The sequence below is a fragment of the Triticum aestivum genome, chromosome 3B (assembly GCF_018294505.1).
Source record: "Triticum aestivum cultivar Chinese Spring chromosome 3B, IWGSC CS RefSeq v2.1, whole genome shotgun sequence".
NCBI lineage: Eukaryota > Viridiplantae > Streptophyta > Magnoliopsida > Poales > Poaceae > Triticum > Triticum aestivum.
In genome coordinates this window covers 376,799,883-376,807,476 of record NC_057801.1, presented here as the reverse complement: position 1 = coordinate 376,807,476, position 7,594 = coordinate 376,799,883, and the positions used below count along the sequence as shown (strand labels likewise).

The 7,594-nt window shown below is 45.2% G+C and overlaps 1 pseudogene; it reads right to left on the bottom strand.

The window, feature by feature from the left end:
* Positions 1-7,594, bottom strand: part of LOC123067506 (bZIP transcription factor 29-like) — a 102,404-nt pseudogene that overhangs the window by 2,490 nt on the left and 92,320 nt on the right.

Below are 7,594 nucleotides of genomic sequence, written 5' to 3'. Positions count from 1 at the left end.
CGATGCGGCCACCGAATCCCCCCTGCGCCGGCGACGCCGCTACACCCGCGGCCAACTCCGGCACCCCGGCCCCCGCGCCCTGCTCCCCCGCGCTCGCTTCTCGCGTCGGCCTCACCCACTGCCCCGCGAGGCCTCCCGCGCGCTGCTGCGCTCACCGCCGCCGCCACCTTTGACTAGTGCCCCCGCCCGCACTGCTCCGGCCGGTGGCGCCCCGGCCAAACCTCACCGGCGCGCTACCACTCCCACCGTGCGGCGAGCCGCGCCTGGACCGTCTCGGGCACCTAGCGCCCACGCCCGTTCGGGCGGTGCCCGCGCTCGCACCGCCCTGTGCCTGTTAGGCCCTTGGGGCCACAGACATGTGGGGCCCATGCCCCAGAACTATATTTAAAAAAAGAATTAAAAATAAATAAATAAATAAATAATTACATTAATTAATTAATCAATAAGTGAATTAATTAAGTTAATTAATCATGTTTAATTAAGCTAATTAACCAGTTAGTTTAATTAAATAGTACTTAGTTTAACTAAGGCCTAATTAACCTAAACAGAGTATGACAGGTGGGTCCCACTGGACCCACATGTCAGTTTGACCCAGTCAACTCTGTTGACTACTGACGTCAGCATGACATCATGCTGATGTCATTAATTCATTTTCGAATTAATTTAAATAATTAATTAAATACCATAAATTAATAAAATCTTCAGAAAATCATATCTTTTAATCCGTAACTCGGATTAAAATAATTTCTACATGAAAGTTGCTCAGAACGTCGAGACGAATCCAGGTACGCAGCCCGTTTGTCAGCCACACATCCATAGCATAGCAAACACGCAAATTTTTCCCTCCGGTTCATCTGTCCGAAAACGCGAAACACCGGGAATACTTTCCCGGATGTTTTCCCCTTTCGCCGGTATCACATAATACCGCGTTAGGACATACCTAGCACCGCGTATTGTCGCGTCTTGCTTTGTGTTGCATTTGATTGCTCTGTTATTTATTGTGTACCCCCTCCGTTACTCCTTTCCGGTAGACTCCGAGACCGCTGCCGATGCCCGTGTGTTCGACTACATCGAAGATGACCCCTCCTTGCCAGAGCAACCAGGCAAGCCCCCCCCCCCTTGATCACCAGATATCGCCTATTCTCCTCTATATTGCTTGCATTAGAATAGTGTAGCATGTTACTGCTTTCCGTTAATCCTATTCTGATGCATAGCCTGACATTGTTGCTACATTTGTTGATACCTTACCTGCAATCCTAAATACTTAGTATAGGATGCTAGTTTATCATCATTGGCCCTACATTCTTGTCAGTCTGCCTTGCTATACTATTGGGCCGTGATCACTCGGGAGGTGATCACGGGTATATACTATACATACATACATACTATACAGATGGTGACTAAAGTCGGGTCAGCTCGATGAGTACCCGCAAGTGATTCTGATGAGGGGGCTGAAAGGATAGGTGGCTCCATCCCGGTAGAGGTGGGCCTGGGTTCCCGACGGCCCCCGACTGTTACTTTGTGGCGGAGCGACAGGGCAGGTTGAGACCACCTAGGAGACAGGTGGGCCTGGCCCTGTTCGGCGTTCGCAGATACTTAACACGCTTAACGAGATCTTGGAATTTGATCTGAGTCTGGCCATTTGGTCTATACGCACTAACCATCTACGTGGGAGTAGTTATGGGTATCCCGACGTCGTGGTATCAGCCGAAGCACTTCAGACATCATCGACGGAGCGGCGCGCGCCGGATTGGACTGGAACGCCTGCTAGGCTAGGTCTGTTTCCGGCCGCCCTCACAACGTGCAGGTGTGCTATGGGCGATGGGCCCAGACCCCTGTGCGCTTAGGTTTAGACCGGCGTGCTGGCCTCTCTGTTTTGCCTAGGTGGGGCTGCGACGTGTTGATCTTCCGAGGCCGGGCATGACCCAGGAAAGTGTGTCCGGCCAAATGGGATCGAGCGTGTTGGGTTATGTGGTGCACCCCTGCAGGGAAGTTAATCTATTCGAATAGCCGTGATCTTCGGTAACAGGACGACTTGGAGTTGTACCTTGACCTTATGACAACTAGAACCGGATACTTAATAAAACACACCCTTCCAAGTTCCACAGACAACCCGGTGATCACTTTTCCACAGGCAACGAGGGGAGGATCGCCGGGTAGGATTATGCTATGCGATGCTGCTTGGAGATGCTACTTGGAGATGCTACTTGGAGGACTTCAATCTACTCTCTTCTACATGCTGCAAGATGGAGGCTGCCAGAAGCGTAGTCTTCGACAGGATTAGCTATCCCCCTCTTATTCTGGCTTTCTGCGGTTCAGTCCACCGATATGTCCCTTTACACATATACCCATGCATATGTAGTGTAGCTCCTTGCTTGCGAGTACTTTGGATGAGTACTCACGGTTGCTTTTCTCCCTCTTTCCCCCTCTCCCTTCTACCTGGTTGTTGCAACCAGATGCTGGAGCCCAGGAGCCAGACGCCACCATCGACGACGACTCCTACTACACTGGAGGTGCCTACTACTACGTGCAGGCCGATGACGACGACCAGGAGTAGTCTAGGAGGATCCCAGGCAGGAGGCCTGCGCCTCTTTCGATCTGTATCCCAGTTTGTGCTAGCCTTCTTAAGGCAAACTTGTTTAACTTATGTCTGTACTCAGATATTGTTGCTTCCGCTGACTCGTCTATGATCGAGCACTTGTATTCGAGCCCTCGAGGCCCCTGGCTTGTATTATGATGCTTGTATGACTTATTTATGTTTTAGAGTTGTGTTGTGATATCTTCCCGTGAGTCCCTGATCTTGATCGTACACGTTTGCGTGCATGATTAGTGTACGATTGAATCGGGGGCGTCACAAGTTGGTATCAGAGCCGACTGCCTGTAGGAATCCCCCTTCCAACACCTTGGCCGAAGTCGAGTCTAGACATTACAAAACTTTTACTAACATGGCTGTGTGCCTTACGGGCCCACGTCGCCATTGGGTGGTACTAGGATCTTTTATTCCTCGACCTTTACTCTGGGATTCTGAACTCTCTTCTATTCGGGTTAAATGATTTTTACTAAAATCTAACTTTAGGTTCTCGAAAATACTTTCTCCCGGAGAGGCCCTTCGGTCCAGATGATCACCGACTGCACCAGAAGATTTCAGAGATACTCTTTGATATTCTCTCGAGACCTTGTGCCCGTTGCTTTTGCAATTCCCGACCACCGATAAACCCTTATGGATAACTACTTACACTTGCCATTCATATGATCATCCCCCATTGATCTTGTTTTTACAAGATACCCCGAAGTTTTCTCTATTGTTCCGAGAATACTTTGTGCCTACTGCCTAGCAGTTCTTTGCCACACGAATACCCCTTCAAATAAATCCTCGCACTTGTCGAGTATCCGCTCATCCCCAGTTGTTCTCGTGTTTCACAAAAGTCTTCGAAATGCTATTCGATCCTCCAAAAAAAATCCTTAGCAGCTTATTACTCTACAAATACTTGTCTGCTTACATTATGGATGCTCCCATATCACTAGCAATATTCACTAGTATCTTTTGACACCATCATTTTGATCCTATTGCTTCAACATGTGTGCGAATGCACACAATCATCGATCAACCCTTCTAAATTATCTTTTCGGCTCAGACGTCATTTTGAACATGAGCTGGTTCTCAACCAAACTATTTGTCATCAATTGTGCCTCTGGTCTATCCAACTTATCCATCCTTGATCAGAGCGTCTGCTTCTGATCCTTTGTTTTGGAAATCATAATTCCTTTGTTATCTAAGCATCGAATTATTCAGATGTTCCATAATATGATGTCCGTGCGTTCTTTCTTCCTCTGATTGAGTACCGATACTCACACCAGCTCTGTTGTGGATCGCCCGATCCGTTGTTGGATTTTATCCGACAGTGTCCTTCATATTCAATCACCTTGTGAGTTCTTCCCCTGATACATAGTGCCTCCGGTAAATTGTATCATCTGCTTGGCCAACCATGCTCTACTTTCGAGCTGGTGGTATTTACTATTGAAGTTTGTGGTATATTTTCGTAAGATGCCCTGATGGGTTGAACCTATGCCTTCCTTACTATGTGTGAACTCGGAAGTTTTCACGGGTCATACTCATCTAGTATTTCACCAGGTAAAACTTTCAACACTAATGCCTTTATCAAAGCGAGGAGTGAATGGAAGGTTATACATTGAAGAAGTGGGAGTCGACCTTGAACTTTGTGTTCATGCCCATGGACACGATGTAGATCCTATCCTGGAAGCTTCTTGTAATAATAGCTATTTCCTTGATATAATATCCTTTGGTTTCGTTGAATTGATCCTTTGCAATCATGGTTCCGACCATATGTTCTTCTTTGATCCAATTCCCGGGCAAGTTTAAGCGCGTGTATTCTGTGGATCAATACCCCAGTCCAACCCTTACTTTGATCTACCGTCGAGTATTACCCCCCTGGTATCTCGAGATTATCACAAAACTTCATAACTTCTTATGAGTTCTCCATCAAGTGCTACCTTCCCACTGATTCCAATTTTTCACGGGCTCTGAGTTATTAAACACTCATAGACACCGATAACTGAACCGAGTCCGCACTGCGGTTCAACAACTCTTCAGTAAGCTTCTATAAGTACGAGTTTGTACCCGATCACGCCATTCCTAGCCTGTTTGGCTATATCGTTGTCGTGATGATTCTAACTGTGCTACCTGGTCCTTCTTCCCAGAGCACAATTTTTTGACGATGAGCTAAGCTTACGTCGATCTTTCCTCATCATATCATTTCGCTTTGGACAGCAAGCTTGCTTTGGAGTTTGTGTCGTACCCTCGGTTCCATTAACCTTTCGCTTCATCATTCCTTTGACTTCATGTCATCGCCGATCTATTACATCTTCATGGAGCCTCTCGACAAAATTTGTCGTGATCATCATCAACATCTTGACTCCTCCCTGGATATCAATTGAATTCATGATGAAAAATACCATCCTTGCCCTCGATGAATTGTGTTGTCATCGACCATTTTAATGCCTCCCCTCCAACACAAACTTGTTCGTGTTCTGTGTTATACCTTGAGTTCCTTGCTATCCAGCCTTTGTTCGTAATTACCTTGGAGTATTACCATCTCTTTTGTCAAGAATGTGGTGAGAATTTCACCACCTCTTAAGAATTCTTGATATAATAATACTTCTCGCCATCTCCATTCATTCCTTGGACCCCGTATTGTTTTTTTTACTGGAATACCGACAATTGAGCTATGACGTGTGAATTCAAAACTTCTAGCAACCCTATTGCTTTGGAGTGAATGGGCGATATTTTCATTCTAAGTCTTCCGATAATTGAATCACCATTCTAACATTGGTCGTGCAACCCAGCCCATATTTCGGGTGCACCTTTCAACCAATGTTTAATTATGTATGTTTTCCTCGAGCATACCTCACTATATCATTTAATCTGACAAAGGTTATCTCCTTGTTCAGATAATCATGGAAATCCTTTTTTTTAATCCCAATGGAAAGTCGCTGAGTCCATCAGCCACCTCCTCACCATCTCCTTGATTTAATGATGAACTCTTGTTTTGGAACTCTCTTCCATAGTTCGTTCCCCGAGAGTCTTACAATGTCACCTCGTTAATTTGTGTCGCACCTTTTCTTCTCAGGCATCCTGAGCCTGAGGTATCCCAACACCAATCAGATCTAAATCTCGGTCAGATATGATGGTTGGAACATATTTCCAAGAGTTATAACAATGGTCTTTATGTGACCCGGTAAGGTGATGTCGTGCCTAGCACACCTGGCCGGAGGCCCTATTGTTATAGTTTCCGTTTAACAAGGTTATCTATTCTTCCATGAGGATGTGGTTGGACTTATTCTATAAGTTGTTCCTGATGAATCCTTTGAGTATTAAAGTCTGATTTTTTTAAAAGACCATGTCAATGCTATCTTGAAGCATGTCCATGGTACTCCGATTTTCAATAAGAGCATTTGAAGAACAATGCTAAATTTTCTCTGTCCATTATCCAAATACCGTCGTTTGGGCTATGTCATGAAATCCTCTCCCCTTACCTAAATGGTTTCTACTTACTATCCTGTCATGGATATGATGCTCTGCTTATCCTTGGAAAGGATATACCCCTGAAATATATGTTTAAACACATTTTCCTTTCCATTGGTTTCTTTAACCTTCCTTGCGATCAATATGATCTAAGCAGTAACAATTCCCTGCTTATGTAACCAACTCGGTGCACAATTCTGTCAGAAAGACCCTGTTGCTTTTGTTGATGACATTCTGGTAACCACCGATGGACGAGAACTTTGCCTACTGGTCCGCCTCGTTCAACGAGCAGGAAAATGGCTCTCTTCGTCCCTCGCCCTTGGTATCGATGTTGTTGCCGACATAGCTGACAGGCTATCCTCTGACATGCCTTGCTTACATGATCTTGCAAGACGTCACTGCCCTTCCTACTTTAACCCACATGGTGGGCCCATAACCCATAGTTCCACAGGATCGAAACCTGACTCTCCTGTACACCCCCTGTTTCTAAAGTTATTCCTCGTGCGTGGCCTTGTATGTAATTCACGGACCACCATCCTAGTGATCTATTCTGGTATCGGCCACAATACTTATTCCCATTGCTTTGAACCCCATTTCACGCCCTGTTTCAGGCATCAAGCGATTGCATGCCCGCTCGAAACTTCCCATGTTACCTCCTTACCTTGCTCTCGATATTTTCGTAAATTTCAATTCGAGAGTTACTTTTCGCCACGTTCCCTAATGATTTTCTACCGGATAAGCAACCATGCAGAATTCCATTCTTCCGGTATACCCATCCTTTACTCCTCTGTAAGTACGATGGAGTTCCCAAAGGAAGGACGACAGCTTCCTCATGATGCATGGATGTAGAGAAATGAAGACATTAACGCTATGGATCAACCTCTTCAAGAAGGGCAACCAAGACCGAGAAGACACGTTAGAATTTCGTAACCAGAACTTCCCCCTACTCCCCTCTTAAATCTCGGGACGAGATTTCTTGTAGTGGAGGAGAATTGTGACGCCCGGATAATCAAGCTACAGTAACCTCTGCTAATGATGCCACGTCACCACTCTTACTGTTGTAAATCTCACGATGGTTCAATCCCGTTCGAATTCAAAAATTCAAAATCAAGTCAAACGGTAAAGTTTTCAACATTAAAATTAAAATGTTCTAGAGGTGGCAAATAATGCTTAGGTAATTATGGTGGAGGATCACATTTTTATAAAATAATTAAAAGCACTAAACTAAATAAAACAGTGGCTTATACAAATAATTAGATGCATTTTATAAATATTAAAACATTAAACTATTTTATTAGGTATGAGAAATTAATGTGGCAATAGAGTGTTTATAAATACTAATTTAGGGGCTAATGGTATATTTTATAAAACTAAAAGTAAATAAAACAAAAGAAACTACAAAAAAACAGAAACAAACAAAAAAAAGGGAAAGAGAGAAAGGCCCCCACTGGGTTTCGGCCCAGCAAGCGGGCCCATTCGGCCACAGGCCCAGGCCGCCCCCCACTCCCTCATAACCCCTGGGCGACCAAACCCTAACCCCCAACGCACCAT